This window comes from Sphaeramia orbicularis, chromosome 10 (assembly GCF_902148855.1).
Source record: "Sphaeramia orbicularis chromosome 10, fSphaOr1.1, whole genome shotgun sequence".
NCBI classification, from domain to species: domain Eukaryota; kingdom Metazoa; phylum Chordata; class Actinopteri; order Kurtiformes; family Apogonidae; genus Sphaeramia; species Sphaeramia orbicularis.
In genome coordinates this window covers 54,499,101-54,522,634 of record NC_043966.1, presented here as the reverse complement: position 1 = coordinate 54,522,634, position 23,534 = coordinate 54,499,101, and the positions used below count along the sequence as shown (strand labels likewise).

General features: G+C 43.1%; 1 long non-coding RNA gene across 1 annotated transcript; it reads left to right on the top strand.

The window, feature by feature from the left end:
• Window positions 1-22,684: 22,684 nt before the first annotated feature.
• LOC115427398 (uncharacterized) lies at window positions 22,685-22,960 on the top strand. The gene is made up of 2 exons (XR_003936486.1): window positions 22,685-22,818; window positions 22,877-22,960. It is a non-coding gene; the product is annotated as an uncharacterized LOC115427398 (long non-coding RNA).
• Window positions 22,961-23,534: the final 574 nt, after the last annotated feature.

Here is a 23,534-nt window from a genome sequence, read left to right as displayed (position 1 = left end):
AGCAACTGATGTAATAAGACATAAAACTGAGCTGCTAATGAGGCTGAGACAAAGAAGTCCAGATCCACCAGGATGGAGCCACGTCTGCGTCTGCATCTGCGTCTGCGTCTGCATCTGCAGCTGCACCAGGACAGATCCACGTCTGCGTCTGCGCCAGGATGGAGCCCATCAGCGCTGCATCTGCGCTTTCCTGCACAACTACGATTAGTTCAAACTCTAATCTCATCTGGAAAATGATCCGTCTGTACCTGTGTTTCAATCGGATTCTTTTCTCCCTTTCAGCTTTGGGAAGTCTCACTATCTTCCCCCTTTTCCTGTTTCAGGGTCTGCACCCCCCCCAGTCTGCATACATTCATCTGATTGTCTGCATGGCACCACAAAGCACAGGGGTCAAACGTACGACCCAGGGGCCAAAACAGGCCCCCCCCAAGGGCCCAGTACACTGAGCCAGTACCCCCTGAAGTAGACTTTTTACAGTGGAGTACCCCTGAAGTAGATTTTTTACAGTGTAGTTTTAAAAGTGTATGTTTGCTGGTTTTCATCAAAGCGCTGCATGTTTTATTATGTTACTGAGCATTTGATGCAATAATTCAAAGCCAAACATGTCCGACTTGTTGATAAGTTAATGATCAGTTGTGCAAACACACGCACCACGCCACGGTTCGTCTTCTGAACTCAGCCATATTTGTAATCAGCGTGAACTGGATTCAATTAGTGCCGCTGCGAGCGAGCGTCCCTCCTCTGGTGAATGAAACGACACAAATCCATTCAGTGTTTTGTAGTGACTGAATGCGTGTCTGTACACTCTGCATGGAGCTGACGCCTGCTCAGTTAGTCCCACAGTCACTCTCCAAACCCTCCTCATCAACAGAGACAGAGGAGGAGTGTTGGGAGGAGAACGTGCATGTGTGCAGAACCCGTCCTAATAAGTCTGTCTGATCAGAACAGCTTCCAAATGAAGAATTACACCAGTGCTTTGGACGTCATTTAGCAGCGAGTGCAGTCTGTATGTTCAGCAGCACACTGTAAAAAAAAAAATCTGTAAATAAATGGTATTATTCCAGCAGCAGGGGCGCTGAAAAAATACTGTTAAGTATCAGAAAATAACCATCTCATAAAAATACGCTAATTTTCCATAATTAAAATACAGTGTTTGGCCCTAACTTTACAAGAAATTTTGCATATTTTTTGACTTCTAAATGTTTAATAAAGAATATTTACATGTATTAAAACAATCCTATTCCCTATAAATATATATATAAATAATATTCAGTGAGACTCAGTTGTCCAACCCACTGATAAAAACTGTATTTGGACAGTTTATCATGCTTATACATGTTATACATTCACAACAATACATTTATTCAAACATTTTTGTTGTGAAACCTCCTGTACTTACACCAAGATATTTGTCAATTAACAAACAAGTCTGGTTCAACTGACAGAACTAATACTTCTGTTACCGTTAACTGTCAGTAATTTTATCTAGGTTTTATTTGATTTTTTTTTACAGTATTAAACCTTTAAATTAACAGTTTAATCTCATCAATAGGAAAGAAATATTTGTGAAATTATGATACATTTGTAAATGTATTTTAACTGTATTTTTTCTGTGAAAAAAGAAAAAAATTCTTTTAAAATGGAAATTTATGTTATTCACAGTTACAGTTTTTTCTGTTTTTTCCATTTGAAATGTAAAATCACAGTCTGTTTTTGTCATTTCATTGATATTTTCCTGTATCTGAAAAATACAGGAAAAATCTGTCAAACAGTGAAAATTCTATTAAATTAAAGATTTTTTTTTTTATTTTTTACAGTGCAGTGAGAGGAACAGCTAAGTGATTAAATGGACTGGGCCAGGCCTTGGCAGCCCGCCTCACCTTCCTGCACCTGGACCCCCACCCCCCCTTCGTTTTACTGTTGCTCCTTCATGCTTCCCCTCCATCATATTCTGTTTTTTTTTTTTTTGTCCTCATTTACCTCCCTCTTTCAGCTCATTACCCTCTCGGTTTTTCTTCATCTCACCTCGTCCGTTTGCCGTTCACCGGCGTCACGAGGCAGCGCCCCGGCCGCTCGCTGTCGTGGAGGGGAGCTAATAATCCATAATTTACAATAACACTCGTTAATAATTAAGGGAATTGGAGCGTTTGGAGAACTCCAGCGCAATTACCCCTGAAGCCAAGGCTGCGGCTGCCAGGGCTCACGTTGTGGTTTAGCAGCTTTATTACAAAGACGCCAGCGTTGTACGGCAGAGGAGAGAGGAAGCCGGTGGGAGGCGGCCTGGGATTGACCGAGGGGGAGGGGGTGGGGGGGGCACTGGAAGACCCTCACACTAGAGGAGGAACAACAGAAACATTTAGGTGAGGGTACATTTAAGGCACAGGGGGTCTGTGGTTCAGTACAGGGTCTGTGGTTCAGTACAGGGTCTGTGGTTCAGTACAGGGGTCTTCAGTCCGGTACAGGGTCTGTGGTTCAGTACAGGGTCTGTGGTTCAGTACAGGGTCTGTGGTTCGGTACAGGGGTCTGTGGTTCAGTACAGGGTCTGTGGTTCAGTACAGGGGTCTGTGGTTCAGTACAGGGTCTGTGGTTCGGTACAGGGGTCTGTGGTTCAGTACAGGGTCTGTGGTTCAGTACAGGGGTCTTCAGTCCGGTACAGGGGTCTGTGGTTCAGTACAGGGTCTGTGGTTCAGTACAGGGTCTGTGGTTCAGTACAGGGGTCTTCAGTCCGGTACAGGGGTCTTTGGTCTGGTCTGGACTCTGTCTGTAGACCTCATGTGTCCATATATGAATTAGTCGGAACTCCTGTCAGTGTCTTGGGTTCAGTTGGTGATGACTTGGATGTTGATTAGAATGAAATGGAATATTTTAGACAAAAAGACTGTGTAGAACTGTTCCCACTCAGAACAGTTCTGTGAACTGTTCATGGGGGACTCTGAGTGGAACGTCCTCCACCCCAGACCAGGATCAGAGGTCAGTACTGTTTATGGAACCTACAGTAGAACGGCTGATGAACACAGTAGGACTGCACTACAGCTCTGTCTGTGAGGAGCAGTCAGTGCGGCCATATTGGACAAATCAAGACTGTTAACGAGCTTTGCTAATGAGGATCCTGTGACAGAGTGTTTCCACGTTTAAGAGTGACGGGAAAACTAAGACTGTCCACACGTCAGCCATCACTTCCACTTTCCTCCCCTTCATTTCAGACCAATGACACCAGAACTTTAGATGCAACTGGATCCATTTGATCCTCCTCTGACCACCAGGGGTCAGAGGTCAAACCCTGCCCTCTTAGTCAAACTATTGCTGTGTTTCCACTACGGGGTCTCGACTTGACTCAGCTCGGGCCTTTTTGCGTTTCCATTACGAAAAAGGTACCTGGAATCTGGTACCTGGTACTAGTTTTTTTGGTCTCACCTCCGCTGAGGTTCCAGGACTGGGGACCAGATACTAAAGGTGACACTGTGTAAACACTGCAGACCCTCTGATTGGTCAGAGTCGTCTGTGTGCCCCGCCCTTTTACAAAAAAACAGATGCAGAAGTTTCCAGTAAATCTGTCAGTAGGTGAATCCACATGATGACAGGCTGTAAAACTACACCATGGTTTGTCCAGGAGGTTCAGACGCCAAACATTCAGCAGAAGTTTGACCAGACAACAGGCAACCAGTGAGTTATCAGCAACTGTGAGCAGAGCACCCAGAAGGAAACGCACCGCATCGCTATGACGACCAGGTACTGGAAAGTGGGGAGTATCTGGAATGGAAACAGTCTGGAATAGGACCTGGTACCAGAGTGGAGTCGAGCCGAGTCGAGTCGGTTCCACACAGTGGAAACGCCGGCATAACTGGATCCAGTTGATCCGCCTGTCCTCCTCTGACTCACCAGGGGTCAGAGGTCAAACTCTGCCCTCCTAGTCTAAACTCCTGTGGCCTGGCTCTGACCCCTGTGGGCCTCCTTTGCCCTCTGTACTCACTACACAGTCCATCCACACTGGTTTGGCAGCTGTCCAGGTCAAAAGGTTTGACTGGAGTTTCCACCTAATTACCTTGTTTTTTCTTCTAATCACATTTGACACTGCTCCCTCGCTCCCTCGCTCCCTCCTGTCCCCAGTTCTGCAGTTTACTGCAGACACTTAGAAAAAAGGAAGGCAGGGTTATTACAGTCTGCATAATGAGGCTGAGATGCACATTTATAGGTGCCTGACGGCATTTAATACATATAAATCACAAGGTCCAAGTTTCCAAAGCCTTGTAATTTCCGTGTACAAGCGTGGTCCATCACTCAGCTGGATCAGCACCGCACAATAAATGCTTACATAAGGCCAAAGTGCTTCGCTTGTACTTAAAAAGGAAAGGTTGAAAATGAACATTGTTTCCGTGCCTCAGTCCCATCCGGATGCTCAGGATGCAGCATCATTTGAATGTGAACCCTGGAGATCTGAAGGGGGGGGGGGCATGTGTGTGTGGAATGGAAAAGGAACATTAGAGGGAGGGAAAGAGGGCGAACGGAGAAGAGAGGGAAACAAATGTGGGAGCTGTCGTGCATGAAATTAAAAGACAGCTCCAGAATAGTGGTGGCTGCGCTGCTTTGGCAGGGCCTCCTGGAAGTCTGAGCGCTGGGTTGGTCTGTACCAGGGCCTCCTGGAGTCTGAGCGCTGGGTTGGTCTGTACCACGGCCCTCCTGGAAGTCTGAGCGCTGGGTTGGTCTGTACCAGGGCCTCCTGGAAGTCTGAGTGCTGGGTTGGTCTGTACCAGGGCCTCCTGGAAGTCTGAGCGCTGGGTTGGTCTGTACCAGGGCCTCCTGGAAGTCTGAGCGCTGGGTTGGTCTGTACCAGGGCCTCCTGGAAGTCTGAGCGCTGGGTTGGTCTGTACCAGGGCCTCCTGGAAGTCTAAGCGCTGGGTTGGTCTGTACCAGGCCTCCTGGAAAGTCCTAAGCGCTGGTTGGTCTGTACCAGGCCTCCTGGAAGTCTGAGTGCTGGTGTGGTCTGTACACAGGGCCTCCTGGAAGTCTGAGCGCTGGGTTGGTCTGTACCAGGGCCTCCTGAATCTGAGCACTGGGTTTGGTCTACACAGGAGGCTCATGTGAGATGCTGGTAACCTTTAAGGAACGTCCAGATCGATCAGGCTCTCTCTCCACTTCCTCAGATCTGAGCGCTGCCGTTGCCTGGAGCCTCTGGAGTTTTCTGTGCCACTCCTTCTGCTTTGAACTCTGCTGTTGTCGGGGAAATCCTTCCAGTTGCTTTATTTTCACCCAAATCCCATGTCCTTGTTTTTCAGTTTGTTCCCCCAGACAGTCTGCCTGGAGCTGGACTAGATAGAACCATGTGGGCTGATGCGAACCACTGGGCCAGCAGTATAAAACAGGCCTCAGGAGCTGACTGGTCTGACTGATACTGGGATTTTATGGCTGATACTGACATTGATTTTTGGGAGTTTCCAAACCCATTACCCTCTCCTTATTTTTGGTTTTCCTTTCACCCCCCCCAGTCCAACCCACTTTATTTATAGAGCACATTTAAAAACACAAGGTCACCAAAGTGCTGTACAACAGAAAAAAGACATGGAAAAACAAAAAGACACTCAAAGACAGAACTAAGACCACACACTTCTCAGGGTTTCAACACCAAGGAATAAAGGACCTTTAAAGCCCAGATGTAGAAGTTTCCAGAGAAGGAAACCGTTTGGACATGGATGGGGAACTCCATCCATAGTTTAGGTGACAGCACTGAGACAGACCCATCACCTCTGGTTTTTAGGTCCAGCTGACACCACAACCGCTCCTCGGGTAAAAAACACTAAAATATTAGATCAGATGTGCCTTTCATTAAGACCCAATAGTGTTTTTTGGGGGATTGAAAATGCAAAAAAGTAAAAGCACCTGAGTGGAAATCTGAAAATGCTCCACCCCTGCGTCACCATCTACACCAGGGCTGTCCAACTCCATTTTAGTTCTGTTCCATATTCAGCCCAGTTTGACCTGCAGTGGGCCAGACCAGTAAAATAAACACTGAATAAACCTGTAAATAAAGACAAATCCAAGTTTTTTCTTTTTGTTTTAGTACAAAAAAACCAAAATTAAAGTTATGAAAATATTTGCAGTTACAAAAAAGATGTGAATAACCTGAAAAAACAGAAATTTCATTTGAAAAAAAATTAGTGTAAGTTGAACACTATTCTGCCTGGACTCTTATTTGTACATGTACATTTACACACAGCGTTCCATAAACATTTGGGACAGGCAGAATATTGTTCAAATGTTGTGAGTTTGAACTAAAATTTGAACAATTTCTCCAATATTCCATCTGTATTTCTGAACACAACTGCAGATCCCAGTGGATCCATAAATGCACCAGACATTTAGGAACAGGCAGAATATTGTTCAAACTGCACAGTTCAGGTTGTTCATCTTTGTTTTTCTTTGTTTATTTGCATTTTATTGTGAAAGAATAGTTTCGTAAATGTAAATATTTTCACAGTGTAATGTGATTTTTTTCACTCAAATTTTTTCCACATAATTTTTCATGAAGTAAATTTGTCGTTGTCTTTCTTTCTGGTTTATTGTGTTGTTCTTCTGACTGTAGATCCCATTGGTCTGTATGTGGAACCTGAACCAAAAGGATATGTTCAACCTGGACTGTTCAGGGTCAGTTATGCACTCTCATCCTGCAGGGCCACAATGGAACCTTTGGTGGGGGGGCCAGATTTGGCCCCCCTGGTCCGCATGTTTGACACCTGTGTTCCAAAGGACTGTCGTGTAGTTTCTATCGCACACACGCACCAGTCGGTTTATCTCCCTGTTGGACCTTCAGTCGTCTGAACCGCTCTAATTTACATCCAACAGTCGTTTCAGCACCTGTCACCAGTCTGTATGTACAGCAGTAGACAGAGAGAAGGACATGTTCTGTGATTGTATTTGGTTCTAGGACAGAACAGGAACAGGAGTAGTAGAACAGTTCTATGCTGGTGTTTGGGTGTGGGTGGTGGTGGTGCTGCCCCCGGTGTCAGACTACATCCATAAACAGGACATTTGACTGGTGGGTGTTCATCTACATGCAGATTTACCCCAAAACGCACGTCTAAAGTGGAATTAAAAGTGAGAACACAACACCACTTTTGTATTTTGTTGCATGTTGTTATTTTCCTGTTCGGCTCCTGCCTGTGATGGAACTCTACACGACCAGAGACCACAGTTTTGCGTTTCCAACCCTTTAGACCACAGGTGTCAAACATGCGGCCCGGGGACCAAAACCGGCCCGCCAAGGTCCCAAATCCAGCCTGGGGGATGAATATGCGAAGTTACAAGTTAGGGCATCAAACTCAAAAATAATGTCATGATAACCTACACATAATGACAGCACCAATTTTTTCTCTTTGATTTAGTGCAAAAAAACATTAAATCATGAAAATATTTACATTTCCAAACTATCCTGTAACAATAAAATGTGAATAACCTGAACAAATATGAACAACCTGAAATGTCTAAAGAAAATTAAGCACAATTTGAACAATATTCTGCCTGTTCTAAATGTTTTGTGTCTTTGTAGATCTGATCTGAAATGCACATGTATATAAATATAAATAAGTCGAGGTGTAATACTGATAAAATTGAACTTGCATTTCTGAACAAATTTCCTTTTTTTTTCAGGTTATTCACATCCTTTTTGTTTGAATAGTTGTAAATGTAAATATTGGCATAACTGAATGCCATTTTTTGTACTAAAACAATTGGAGTTATTATTTATTGGCTTTCATGCTAGTATTGTACTGGTCCGACCCACTTCAGATTAAATTGGGCTGAATGTGGCCCCTGGAAAAAAATGAGTTTGACAGCCCTGCTTTAGACGGTGATGCCAGAGTGGGTGTTTTTCAGATTTCCACTGTGGAGGGTGGTTTTGACTTTTTGCATTTTCAACCTCCGAAACACCGTTGGGTCTAAATGAAAGGCACATAAGATCAAATATTTAGTGGTTTCCACCTGAGAGCGTCGTGCTGTAACTGGGCCTTAGAATGTAGCCAATGATAGTTTCAGGGACATTTTCTCTTATTTTGAACTTGGGTTTTCTATCCTCATATATATCTCCCTTTAGAGCTCAAACAGGATCTGAACCTTGGAGATTCAACCAATAAACCTGAGTGACGACACACTGTTTTCATTTTGTTTTTGTTTTAAACCCCTTTGGCACAAGACTTTTCAACACATATTCTTTTCCCGGTTTGTAAAATGTAATTGCAAGAGAACTAATTTCCTGTCGTTTGTTTTATACTTTATTTCCCTTCAGTCTCCATAGCAATATTTCAGTCCCGTGAGCATCGAAGTACAGTCTGAACCTCACAAACAACTGGAGGATTCAACCAATAAACCCAACTCAGTGAATACTGACTCACTTTTACCCTGTTTCGCTCCATGGAAACCGGCTCCACTCCACTCTGGTACCCAGGTCCTATTCCAGACCGTTTCCATTCCAGGATACTACCCACTTTACAGCACCTGGTCGTCATAGCGATGTGGTGCGTTACTTCTGTGTCGTCTGATCAGAGTCGCTGATAAACTCGCTCATTGCGTGTTGTCTCATTAACCCTTTCATGCACAGTGGTCACTCCAGTGGTCACTCCAGTGGTCACTCCAGTGGACAGTTCTTCTCCAGCTGTTCTCTTCTATATTCATGGGTTTGGTTGTTTCAGTTTCATATCAGCCAACACAGTGGACACTTATGCATCCTCCAAACACTGCAGTTCATACAATTATTGTAACTTTGCTGCTCATGATAACCTGATCTGCACGAACATGTTTGAGTGGAAATCAGTAGCTACTTGTTATTAGACTGTAATTAACATTTTTCTGGAACAAAACGTTTTGGGTTTTTTTTTGGTTTTTTTTTGCATATCCATCTGAAATCCAGCAATGCATTTTGTCCTCTGTAGGGGACAAAAGTTTGACAGTTTAACTTTAAAAATGCTGTGCATTACAAAACCACATTCCATTAAAAAAATCAATCAATACAAAAAAATTATTTTAAAAATGTATCTGAAAAACTGTTGCGTTATGCAGTTTCCAATCAAGAAAATTTTCTTAATTTAAAAAAAGCTAAAACTGTCAAATTCCTGGGTCTCAGGAGGATTTTAACTCCATGAAACGAGTAATAACTAATATTAGAGTATGATAAATGTGAGAAAACATTAGCAATTTAGCAATTAGCAGCATTAAAAATGTTTTATCCATAGTTTTTCACACAGTTTATCACTTTCTGATGCTGAGTTTTAATACATGTTTCGTTACGTCAAAAATTAAACACATGGTGTCCAGCGGAGTGCACATTTTTGTGACTCCACGAAAATAGGTTCATAAAAAAAATTCATTTGCATTGTTTTTTTCATGCCTAAAGAGGAATAAAAACACTCAAAAAAATATTGACTAAGGTTCTCATAATTCATGCATGAAAGGGTTAAGCTCATGCTGAATTTTTACATCGGCCACCAAAGACTGGACCTCCTGGACCCACCATGGTGTAGTTTTACAGACTGGACCTCCTGGACCCACCATGGTGTAGTTTTACAGACTGGACCTCCTGGACCCACCATGGTGTAGTTTTTACAGACTGGACCTCACCCCTGGAGCCCACATGGTGTAGTTTTACAGACTGGACCTCCTGGACCCACCATGGTGTAGTTTTACAGACTGGACCTCCTGGACCCACCATGGTGTAGTTTACAGACTGGACCTCCTGGACCCACCATGGTGTAGTTTTACAGACTGGACCTCCTGGACCCACCATGGTGTAGTTTTACAGACTGGACCTCCTGGACCCACCATGGTGTAGTTTTACAGACTGGACCTCCTGGACCCACCATGGTGTAGTTTTACAGACTGGACCTCCTGGACCCACCATGGTGTAGTTTTACAGACTGGACCTCCTGGACCCACCATGGTGTAGTTTACAGACTGGACCCCCCTGGACCCACCATGGTGTAGTTTACAGACTGGACCCCCTGGACCCACCATGGTGTAGTTTTACAGACTGGACCTCCTGGACCCACCATGGTGTAGTTTTACAGACTGGACCCCCTGGACCCACCATGGTGTAGTTTTACAGACTGGACCTCCTGGACCCACCATGGTGTAGTTTTACAGACTGGACCCACCATGGTGTAGTTTTACAGACTGGACCTCCTGGACCCACCATGGTGTAGTTTTACAGACTGGACCTCCTGGACCCACCATGGTGTAGTTTTACAGACTGGACCTCCTGGACCCACCATGGTGTAGTTTTTACAGACTGGACCCCCTGGACCCACCATGGTGTAGTTTTACAGACTGGACCTCCTGGACCCCACATGGTGTAGTTTTTTACAGACTGGACCTCCTGGGACCACCATGGTGTAGTTTTACAGACTGGACCTCTGGAACCACCATGGTGTAGTTTTACAGACTGGACCTCCTGGACCCACCATGGTGTAGTTTTACAGACTGGACCTCCTGGACCCACCATGGTGTAGTTTTACAGTTTACTGTCCTCATGTGGATTCACCTACTGACAGATTTACTGTCAACTTCTGTAAAATGTGTAGTAAAATTGAGATGATGTAGAGAAGATGTAAAAATTCAGCATGAGTTTGACGAGACAACACACGACGAGCGAGTTTATCAGTGACTCTGAGCAGACGACACAGAAGTAACGCACCACATCGCTATGACGACCAGGTGCTGTAAAGTGGGTAGCATCCTGGAATGGAAACGGTCTGGAATAGGACCTGGTACCAGAGTGGAGTGGAGCCGGTTCCATGGAGTGGAAATGCAGCATTAATGAACTTCCTACCCTGCTCCAGAAGAACAGCCGTTGCATCTCTGATCATCCTTCAACCCCCCAGCCCCCTCTGGATGATTATGCCCCCCCCTGCTCTGCGTCAAATACAGGATATTGGAAAAACGCTCGTCTGTGATTTACAGTGGTTTCAAAGGGCCGTCGTCTCCTGGTGATAAATCCAGCGTCGGTATGAGTGAGCGAGCGCCGTGCTTTTACTGCAGGCTACAATGAAAACAGAGGCCGCCTCCCATCAATAACTGCAGCGAAGGAGCCCAATATTTCAGGGAAATTACAGAGACGTCTTAATATTCAGAGGAAAATGTCACAATGAGACACAGAGGCAGAAGAAGAAGAAGAGCTGGGCTTTGTGTTCCAACGCACTGTTTTCCTTCTAACACTTTCTGTTCTTCAGTCTACAACTGGATCTGTGTTGATGGATGTGATCGCACCACCATGAGTCAAACTGCATGGGCTGGTTTTTAGACTGTTACCACTGTGTGTTCTATCCACACTGTAAAAAAAAAAAAAACTGTTAAATAACGGAAAATAACCATCTCATAAAAATATGGTAATTTTCCATAACTCAAATACAGTTTTTTGCCCTAACTTTACATGAGATTTTGCATATTTTTTTTTACTTTTCATGTTTAATAAAGAATATTTACATGTATTAAAACAATTCTATATATATATATATATATATATATATATATATATATATATATATATATATATATATATATATAATTTTCAATGAGACTCAGTTGTCCAATCCACTGATAAAAAACTGTATTTGGACGTTTATCAGTGCTTATACATGTTATACATTCACAAAAATACATTTATTCAACATTTTGTTGTGAAACCTCCTGTAATTACACAAGATATTTGTCAATTAACAAACAAGTCTGGTTCAACTGACAGAACTAATGCTTCTTTAACAGTTAATTTTCAGTAATTTTTATTTACTTATTTTTTTACAGTATTAAACTTTAACAGTTTTAATCTCATAAACAGAAAAGAAATATTTGTGAAATTATGATACATTTGCAAATGTATTTTAACTGTATTTTTCTGTGAAAAAAGAAGCAATTTCTTTAAAAAAAAAAAAAAGGAAATTTTGTGGTTATTGACAGTTACAGTTTTTTCCTTTTATTTTCCATTTGACATGTAAAATCACAGTCTGTTTTTGTCATTTCATTGATATTTTCCTGTATCTTAAAAATACAGGAAAAATCTGTCAAATAAACAGTGAAAATTCTGTTAAATTACAGATTTTTTCAAAGTGCACTTGTATGTTTACACACATTAACAGCAGACAAACAGCTCCTTTTTACTCTTTTATTCCAATCCTCAGTAAAACTGAAAAATAGAAAACAGAAAAACCAAGTGGACATCATTGTCATGTCAGAGAAAACTACAGTTTAGCAGAATGCTTTAACTAGACAGCGATAATTAGTGATCTTTTTATATGCAAATTAGCATCATTAACACCAGTGAATAGTGTTATTAACATGCTAGTTAACGTGCTAATTAACATGCTAGTACACATAGAATATGGCAGATGAATGACCACTTATTTATTATGAAATTATTCTGGAACATTTGAACCCTTTTTGAACCAAACACATATTACACTTTACTGAGGACAGAACGGTTTTAGATCCTTGAACCACACAGTCATCATCCTCAACAGTACTGGAAATGAGGGGGGGTGAGGGGGGATGCCCCCCCTCCACACACACACACACACACACACACACACACACACACACACACACACACAAACAAACAAACAAATAAATAAATAAATATATATATATATATATATACATAGATAGATAGATATTTGGTCTAAATCAGAGCTGTCAAACTCATTTTAGTTCAGGGGCCACATTCAGCCAAATTTTTATCTGAAGTGGGCCAGACCAGTGAAATAATAACCTGATAGACTTAAATAATGACAACTCCAAACTTTTCTTTTTGTTTTAGTGCAGAAATACACACATTAAATAAAGAAAATATTTTTACATTTACAAACTATCTGAACAAAACAGACATGAATACCCTGAAAAAAATGGAAATTTCTAAAGAAACATAAGTGCAATTTTCACAATATTCTGCTTCAACTTCTCATTTATACATGTGTGTTACAGATCAGATCTACAAAGACACTAAACATTTAGGAACAGGCAAAATATTGTTCAAATTGCACTTAATTTTCTTCAGACAGTTCAGGCTGTTCACATTTGTTCAGGTTATTCACATTTCATCATCAGATAGTTTGTAAATGTAAACATTTTCTTAATTTAATATTATTTATTGTACTACAATAAATTAAATAAAAAATTGAAGTTGTCATTATTTATAGGTATAATATAATATTATTTTTTTCACATTAAACCAAAAAGAATGTTTGGAGTCATTATTTTTAGGTTATTATCCCATTATTTTACTTGTAAATTCATCCCACGGGCCAGATTGGAACCTTTTGCGGGCTGGTTTTGGCCCTCAGGCCGTATGTTTGACACCTGTGGTCTAAATCAGCCCCTCCTGTCCCTTCTTTCCATCCCTTATGTCATTGTTCAGTGAAAGTGGTTTTCCTTCTGTTTCTACTTTTGGGCTGGTCTTGTTCAGATTGATTCAAACTCTGTGGGCCAGAGGATATGCCCACATGAAGACACGCCCACCTGAGGACATGCCCACATGATGACAAGCCCACATGAGGACATGCCCACATGAGGACGTGCCCACATGAAGACACGCCCACCTGAGGACATGCCCACATGACGAGAAGCCCACATGAGGACACGCCCACGATGAGGACCCGCCCACATGAAGACAAGCCCACATGAGGACATGCCCACATTAGGACATGCCCACATGATTACAAGCCCACCTGAGGACATGCCCACAGTGAGGACGTGCCCACATGAAGACAAGCCACATGAGGACATGCCCACATGATGACAAAGCCCACCTGAGGACATGCCCACATGAGGACCCGCCCCACGTGAAGACAAGCCCACATGAGGACATGCCCACATGATGACAAGCCCACCTGATGGACATGCCCACATGATGACACACCCACATGAAGAAACGCCCACCTGAGGACATGCCCACATTGACGAGAAGCCCACATGAGGACACGCCCACACAAGGACACGCCCACATGAAGACACGCCCTACCTAGGACATGCCCACATGAGGACACGCCCACATGAAGACATGCCCACATGAGGACACGCCCGCGTGAGAACACACCCAACATGAGTGGTGTAACCCCGCTCTCCTTTGTCTGAAATTATTTATTATATAATTTCAAAAATGCAACTGGAAGGAACTGGAAAGTTTGTCATGTGATTGTGTTTATTTATCTATTTATTTTCTATGTTTTGTGCCTGTCTGCACTACCTGTGCAGCCGGAAACAGCCACGGGATCGCGAGATTACAGAGCCAATCAGAGCAGGGGCTGAGGCATAAACAGGAAGTAGTGGCAACAGGAAAGAGGAAGTAAGATGTATATATATATATATATATATATATATATATATATATATATATATATATATATAAACACATATATACATGTATATATTTGGGTTTTTTTTTTCAGCTTTATTGAAAATATTTGAGTTTACAATGCAAAAATTTGATCAAACAACAAGATGTCAAAAAGGGAAAATCATTTGAACAAATAAGTTTAAGACAATAATGCATAAATTTTAAGACACAAAGCATAATATACAAATAATAGTATGAAAAATAAATAAAATAAAAATGAACGAAAAACAATAGGGCCTTGCTTGCAGGCAAGGCCTCTCACTGTGTGAGAGGGCCTTACCTTTCGGCTCGGTCCCTAAATAAGAAATCTAAGAAAAATAAAACAGACAGTTCAGTTGATATTAAAGAACTGTTTATAAATAGCCAGGGTGTAAGAGCTTTTTTTATTATAGATAAATTCTAAAGATTTAACATCGTTTTCAAATTCCATCTGGAAGATTTTAAAAATTGGGAGTGTTTTCGTATATTTATTTTTATGTATATGAAATTTTCCATATAAAATGAACAAATTTACAACAAATTCTAAACTGTGAATGTCATGTTTAAAATATGTAATTACATTTTGGGATATTATAATTATCTTTTCATTACTTTTAGAAGTGATATATTTTTAAATTTTGGACCAGAAATTAAAAGAATATTCACATAAAAAGAATAGGTGTAGAGTAGTTTCAGAGTAAGAATGACAAAAGTTACATGTTTCTTCCACATCAGAAAATTGAGACAAAATAGCGTTGGAAAGAAGTAAGAGAGAAAGAGAGAAGATGGAAGAGTGGGCTGTGGTATGGACGGCAAACAGGAGAGAGCTGGTAAATACTCACCTGTTGAACTGAGCTGGTAAATACTCACCTGTTGAACTGTTCTGGTAAATACTCACCTGTTGAACTGAGCTGGTAAATACTCACCTGTTGAACTGTTCTGGTAAATACTCACCTGTTGAACTGATCTGGTAAATACTCACCTGTTGAACTGAGCTGGTAAATACTCACCTGTTGAACTGAGCTGGTAAATACTCACCTGTTGAACTGAGCTGGTAAATACTCACCTGTTGAACTGAGCTGGTAAATACTCACCTGTTGAACTGAGCTGGTAATATCCACCTGGTTGAACTGATCTGGTAAATACTCACCTGTTGAACTGTTCTGGTAAATACTCACCTGTTGAACTGAGCTGGTAAATACTCACCTGTTGAACTGATCTGGTAAATACTCACCTGTTGAACTGTTCTGGTAAATACTCACCTGTTGAACTGTTCTGGTAAATACTCACCTGTTTGAACTGTAGTGGTAAATACTCACACTGTTTGAAACTAAGCTGGTACATACCTCACCTGTTGAACTGAAGCTGTGGCAATACGCACCTGTTGAACTGAGGCTGGTAAATACTCACACTGTTGAAACTGAGCTGAGGAAATACTCACCTGTTGAAACTGAGTCGGTAAATACATCACCTGTTGAACTAAGCTGGTAAATACTCACACTGTTGAACTGAGCTGGTAAATACTCACCTGTTTGAACTGATGCTGGTAAATACTCACCCTGTTGAACTAAGCTGGTAAATACTCCCCTTGTTGATACTGTTCTGGTAAATACTCACCTGTTGAACTGTTCTGGTAAATACTCACCTGTTGAACTGTTCTGGTAAATACTCACCTGTTGAACTGAGCTGGTAAATACTCACCTGTTGAACTGAGCTGGTAAATACTCACCTGTTGAACTAAGCTGGTAAATACTCACCTGTTGAACCTCTGATCTGCGCCACATTTATATTCTTGGACAGTTCAGTGTATACATGTGTTTTCTGCTACAGTTCTACAGGTCTATTGAGGACGAGTGAAAGGGAAATGAAAGGAGAAGTGAACCGAACTCCTGAATTGGTCAGTTGTATTGCTGTTGCCGTTAGCTTGTTGCTATTGTCCTTTGTATTTCAGTGCACTGCTCTGATTGCCGCTGTTATATGTTGACTAACATGTATATGTGTCTGTAAAATGCATGGACTTGGTGGATTTAACCGCGCCGTGCTCACTAGTTAGTGGTCGCTAGTTAGCGGACACTAATTAACGGTTGCTAGTTAGCACTTGGCTTTAGCACTAGCTTTGTAGCTGCTAGCATTAGCAAGCTAAACAGGAAGAGCTATTTGCTAAACTAGAAGTGCTATCCGTAATCAATAAAACCTGTTTAATGTTCACTATGGACCAAAGTGACCATGCATTAGGAATATTGAATATTTAAAGTGAAACCTGTGTGAAAGTTATTTCGTATGGGAGAACAGAAAAAAAAAAATCCATCAGATTGAAACTCCTCAAGGTGCACCCAAATTACAACTTAGAAGCAGTAGTTTTTCTGAACAAAGGACACAATAACATAACTGGTTGATCAAACCTTAATTACTTTTGTATATGTAGTAAATATTATTTTGTCAGTACATGGTTCCACTTCTACTTGACCCTCCTGTTTCCTGGTTTTCATTCATTCTGTGCAGCAGTTTAATTCTTCCCTCATGCTAGCCCATCCTGGAAAGCTTCTGAACTTTCTAAACATTCTTTGTTAAACTAGGCTATAGCAAAGCCACCTGCCAATGCTAATCTTTCAAATCTAATTATGTAGCACTTGCTACAGTAGGGTTAGGGTTAGGGCTGGGGTCAGTCTGCCTCAGATGTCCTCCAGTGTCAGTGTGGACCAGGTGCAGGTGGACCAGGTGCAGGTGGTCCAGGTGCAGGTGGTCCAGGTGCAGGTGGACCAGGTGCAGGGGACCAGGTGCAGGTGGACCAGGTGCAGGTGGTCCAGGTGCAGGTGGACCAGGTGCAGGTGTCCAGGTGCAGGTGGACCAGTGCAGGTGGACCAGGTGAAGGTGGTCCAGGTGCAGGTGGACCAGTGCAGGTGGTCCAGTGCAGGTGGACCAGGTGAGGTGGACCAGGTGCAGGTGGTCCAGGTGCAGGTGGACCAGGTGCAGGGTGGTCCAGTGCAGGTGGACCAGGTGCAGGTGGACCAGGTGCAGGTGGTCCAGGTGCAGGTGGACCAGGTGCAGGTGGTCCAGGTGCAGGTGGACCAGGTGCAGGTGGACCAGGTGCAGTGGTCCAGGTGCAGGTGGACCAGGTGCAGGTGGACCAGGTGCAGGTGGTCCAGGTGCAGGTGGACCAGGTGCAGGTGGTCCAGGTGCAGGTGGACCAGGTGCAGGTGGACCAGGTGCAGGTGGTCCAGGTGCAGGTGGACCAGGTGCAGGTGGACCAGGTGCGGTGGTCCACAGATCCAGACGTGGTGCTGAACTCAGACTCAACAGAAGGTCAGTGCTTTCTTTCTGTCTGACATTCCTCAAACACACAAACCCCTGGCAGGTGTCCGGGCCCAGGCCCCAGAGGATTGTGGGAAAGTGGAGGATAATAACAGATAATAACAGAGGGAGCGATAGCAGCGCTGCTCTGAGGAGGGAAAAAGCTCAGTGACATTTAGAAACAGTGTGTGTTGGCTCTGAAAGAAGAAAAGGAAAGAAAATATATGTCTAACATGGACCCCCTGGTGGTGTGTGTGTGTGTGTGTGTGTGTGTGTGTGTGTGTGTGTGTGTGTGTCTGAACACATTGAACCTGTGTTTGTGTAAAGGCTCGTATCACCAGTTTACAGACTGATTTTGCTGATAACTAGGGTTTTTGGTTCTGTTCGATCAGGGCTGTCAAACATGCGTCCCAGGGCCCAAAGTGCCCCCCCAAAGGTTCCAGTCCGACCCCTGGATGAATTTCCAAAGTGTATAAATTCCACAGTCCAGGCTGTGGAACTCATGTTAGTGTGGGTTCCACATCCAGACCAATCTGATCTACAGTCCAATAAGAACAGCAGAAGAACCCACAAAAAAGAAGGACTGCAGATTTACTACTGGGTTTGATGGAAAAAATAATATTACATTATGTCTGTAAATAATGACAACTGCAAATGTTTGTCTTTGTTTTAGTGCAAAAAAAAAAACATTAAATTCTGAAACTCTTTCCATTTCCAAACTCTCCTGTACCAATAAAATGTGACTAACCTGAACAAATGTGTCCAACCTGAAATGTCTGTATTAAATTCAGTCCAGTTTGACTCTTTCTTCCTGTTCCTCAGTGTTTAGTGTCTTTGGAGATCTGATCCAGAATGCACATGGACAAATGAGAAGTTACTATTCAAAAATTCTTCAAATTCACCCCAAAATGACCCCAAAACCACCTAAAAATTACTAAAAAAAAAAAAAAACACCTAAAAACCACCCAAAAACCACCAAAAAATTACTCAAAAAAACAATCAAAAAACACCCAAAAACCATGAAAAAAACACCCAAAAAAACTACCCAAAAATCACTAAAAAATTACTCAAAAACCACCTAAACATCGCTCAAAAAACACCTAAAAACCACCCAAAAAAAAATGTGACTGACCACAAAATTCTGTTTTCACTCACACATGTGGATGTGTCTGCCTCACAGCACTACAACTGCCCCTGTGGACTAAGGACTAAACTGAGCATGTGCAGAGGGAATCAGGTGAGTCCTAAGTTGTTCCTGATTGGAGCAACTGCAAGAGTTACAACTGACCTGTGTTACAACTGTCCCCAGTCTCCCCTACACTATTAACACCCAGGCCTGTCTGCAGAATGAAACTGTGCGGGAGACAGGAAGTGCATGGACATGGGGGTGTGTGGGGGGGTGAGTACTTCATTAGACGAGGGGGGAGGGTCTGTGATTTTCGGAGGGGGGGAGTTTAGCAGTCCATCCTTGTCAGAGCATGCAGTAACGATCCGTGATTTTTGCTGAGGTGGGGGGTCAGAGCGGGTTGGGTTAAGCAGTCCATACTCGTCAGAGTGTGCAAGCCAGGGGGTGGGGGGGGGGTAGCTCTGTGATTGTGTGTGGGGGGGTGATAGCGTCATTGTCCGAGCAGGAGTGAAAGTGAAACTAACTCGCTTTAAAGTTCCTCTTATTCTCCGAGCAGCACACACACACACACACACACACACACACACACACACACACAAGAACAGTGAGCGACAGAATCTCCGTGCAGCAAAAAAAGTTTATGTATCGGCTACATATTGGCCCATGTTGATTAATTGGTGATACACTATAATTGGCCCGATTAATTGGTCGGGCTCTAGTTCTGATGTTAGTTGTGAACTAATAGAATCTGAACATTTGAACAGGATCTGAAACTGGAATGTCTGTAAAACAGAATTTAAGTTTTACGTTTTTACAGAGGATAATTTTGTACTATAACATGAGTAGATCCTGTTGTGATCAAATAAAAACATGTTAAAAATTTGTGTGGATATTTCTGGTGTAATTCAATTCTTCCAGGATTTTTTGTTTTTAAAAAAGAAACAAAAAAACCTAAAATAATTGCCTTGTTAACAGTATTGTGATATATTGTGATATATTGTATCGTGATTCTAGTATTGTGATTTGTATTGTATTGCCAGATTTTTGCCAATACACAGCCCTAATACCATGTCTGAACAAAAGAAAAACAGAAAAGTGTAATTCCTGTGGAACTCTGTGTGACTTCAGCTCCTGGAGGGAAACAGGACAGAAAAGTGTTTGTGTTTTAGTCTGAACCGGCTGAAAACACACACGTTTACCACACAGGTTCAGTCTGACACCAGGCGGTAAAGCTCCATCAAACCGACCCGCCCATCAGTGTGAGACCGCCGACGACACGTGGAAGCGTCCTGAGGCGCCGCGGAAACAACATCCTCCAGGAGACGAGGAGCTGCAGAAATGAAAGTCCGATCCATGAGTGGAAGTGTGTGAAGCAGGAGGATGAAAGCCCGACTCACATCTGCCGCCTGGAACGCTGTCAGCTGACATCAGCCAACCGTCGATGGAACGCCAACCAAAGCACCCGGGCCCACGCCCACTGACGGACGCCAAGGCGGAGGATCTGACGGACGGACGCCACCTTCATGTAGGCGTGGGCTGGTCGTCCAGACTTCCAGGACTGTGGTGAGTACAAGTTTAAAGAAGTCAAAGAAAACAGCCGGAAATCAGAGCAAATCCAAGCGTCACATGTTTAAAACTAAGGAAAACCAAAGCAGTGAGAGCAGATCCAACTGAAAACACATCAGAGAAACTCAGAATTATTCATGTTGGACATGTGGAGGAAGGCACGCTGAAATCAGACCTCCGTTTAAAAAGAGAGTATGCATACATAAGTACCACAGAAGAATATACTAACACTGTCACCACCAGAAAAAAGGCCGAAAATATGGAGATAAAACCCAGAATTTTATGAGAATAAAGTCGTAATATTATGAAAAAAATATTATTATTTAAAAACGGGTTTGAAAAATGTCCTAGTTTTCCAGAATACAGTCGTACCCACTGGTCTGATAACGGAGAACTGGAGTCTATTAGCCCCGCCCACCAAATACTGAGCCTATTAGCCCCGCCCACCAAATACTGAGGCTATTGGCCCTGCCCACCAAATACTGAGGCTATTGGCCTCGCCCACCAAATGTTGAGACTATTAGCTCCGCCCACCAAATACTGAGGCTATTGGCCCCGCCCACCAAATACTGAGCCTTTTAACCCCGCCCACCAAATACTGAGCCTATTAGCCCCGCCCACCAAATGCTGAGCCTATTACCCCCTCCCACCAAATACTGAGACTATTAGCCCCGCCCACCAAATACTGAGCCTTTTAACCCCGCCCACCAAATACTGAGCCTATTAGCCCCGCCCACCAAATACTGAGACTATTAGCCCCACCCACCAAATACTGAGCCTTTCAACCCCGCCCACCAAATACTGAACCTATTAATAATAATAATAACAATAATAATAATAATAATAATAATAATAATAATAATACATTTTATTTATAAGCGCCTTTCAAGACACCCCAGGACACTGTACAACAAGATAAAACAAACAATCCATAAAATACAAAGAAATAAACAGATTAAAACAAATAATTACTATATATAGAACTGAAGCAGTAGAATGGACAGTAGAGCTTATGGGGGTGGGCTGTTCTGAACAGGTGAGTTCTGAGTCTGGATTTGAATTTGGGGAGAGAGTCACAGTGACGGATGGATGGTGGGAGGGAGTTCCAGAGCTGAGGAGCAGAGTGGCTGAAGGCTGGGCCTCCCATGGTGCTGAGGAGGACAGGGGGCACGGTGAGGTGGATAGAGGAGGAGGACCTGAGGGAACGGACTGGGGTGGGGACATGGAGGAGGTCTGAAGGTACTGAGGAGCCAGACTGTGGGTGGATTTAAATGTGTACAGGAGGAGTTTGAATTCAAGTCTCTGTTTGACTGGGGGCCAGTGTAGTTCCTGGAGGATAGGGGTGATGAGGTGGTGGGAGGGGGTTTTGGTGATAATGCGGGCGGCAGAGTTATGGACCAGTTGGAGCTTATGGAGGGACTTTTGGGGGAGACCGAATAGGAGGGAGTTACAGTAGTCAAGGCGGGAAGTTACGAGACTGTGCACAAGAATAGAGGTGGTATGGGGGTGAGGGAGGGGCGGAGACGGTTGATGTTGCGCAGGTGGAAATATGCAGACCGGGTGACGTTATTGATGTGGGATTTGAAAGATAGTAGGCCATCGAGGATGACACCCAGACTCTTAACCTGAGGGGAGGGGCAGACTGAGGAGCTGTCGATAATGAGGGAAAAAGTGTTGGTTTTGGAGAGAGTGGATTTTGTGCCACTGAGGAGCATTTCTGTTTTATCACTACTGAATTTCAAGAAGTTGGAGGTGAACCAGAGTTTAATTTCAGAGAGGCAGGAGGTGAGGGAGGAGGGTGGGAGTGTGGAGCAAGGTTTGGTGGTGAGGTAGAGCTGGGTGTCATCCGCGAAGCAGTGAAAATGGATGTTACATTTTCTGAAAATATTGCCAAGGGGGAGAAGGTAAATGATGAAAAGAAGGGGCCCCAGGACTAAACCCTGGGGCACACCTGAGGTAACTGGGGTGGGATCTGACCTGAAGGATTTGAGCTGAACGAACTGAGTGCGGCCTGACAGATAAGAATGAAACCAGCGGAGGGGGGTATGGGTGACGCCAATAGATGAGAGTCTACTGAGGAGGAGGGGGTGTGAGATGGTGTCGAAGGCTGCACTCAGATCAAGAAGAATCAGGATGGATAGTGAACCGGAGTCAGCTGCAAGGAGGAGATCATTAGTGATTTTTAGAAGGGCGGTGTCTGTACTGTGGTGTGGGCGGGAACCGGACTGGAAGGGCTCGTACAGACTATTGGTCATTAAGTGTGTGTGGAGTTGAGTGGCGACTATTAGCCCTGTCCACCAAATACTGAGCCTATTAACCCCACCCACCAAATACTGAGCCCTTTAATCCCGCCCACCAAATACTGATCCTATTAGCCCCACCCATCAAATACTGAACCTAGTAGCCCCGCCCACCAAATACTGAGCCTATTAGCCTCAACCACCAAATACTGAGCCTTTTATTCCCACCCACCAAATACGGAGCCTATTAGGTCCTCCCACCAAATACTGACCCTATTAGCCCCGCCCACCAAATATTGAGCCTAGGAGCCCCACCCACCAAATACTGAGCCTATTAGCCCCACCCACCAAATACTGAGCCTATTAGCACCGCCCATCACATATTGAGCCTAGGAGCCCCACCCACAAAATACTGAGCCTTTTAGCCCCGCCCACCATAACACATTAGCATTAGTCAGACTTTGAAGACAGTTTGCTCACATTTGGATTTGTTTTCTTCATAAGAACTGAACAGATTTGGAGTAAATTTCCTCTTAGTGTCAGAGGAAGTGACTGAAGTGGTCGACTGAAGGGTTAGCTATTTTTACCACCTTTTTTTAAACTATGATGTTATTCTTGTAAAATTATGACTCTTTTCGTATTCAACTTTATTCTCATAAAATTACTGGTTTTATCTCGATATTTTCCAGCTTTATCGTCTAAGTACACATATATATGCTTCCCTATTTTCTGTATCCAAAACACCACAGAACAAAAACACTACTATCATGATACAATACAACAGCCCACATTATTCTGTCCTTCACTTCCTGTCAGATTCGTCCATTATCTGTTTTTTTTTTTTTTTCTTAAACTGTACAAAGGTTTCCAGATACTTTCATATTGTTGTACTTTATTTTTCAGGGTACGTGTTCTTTTCTCCAGGTTTGTTGTTTTGTGCAGTAGGTGGATCAGACTCTTTCGAACA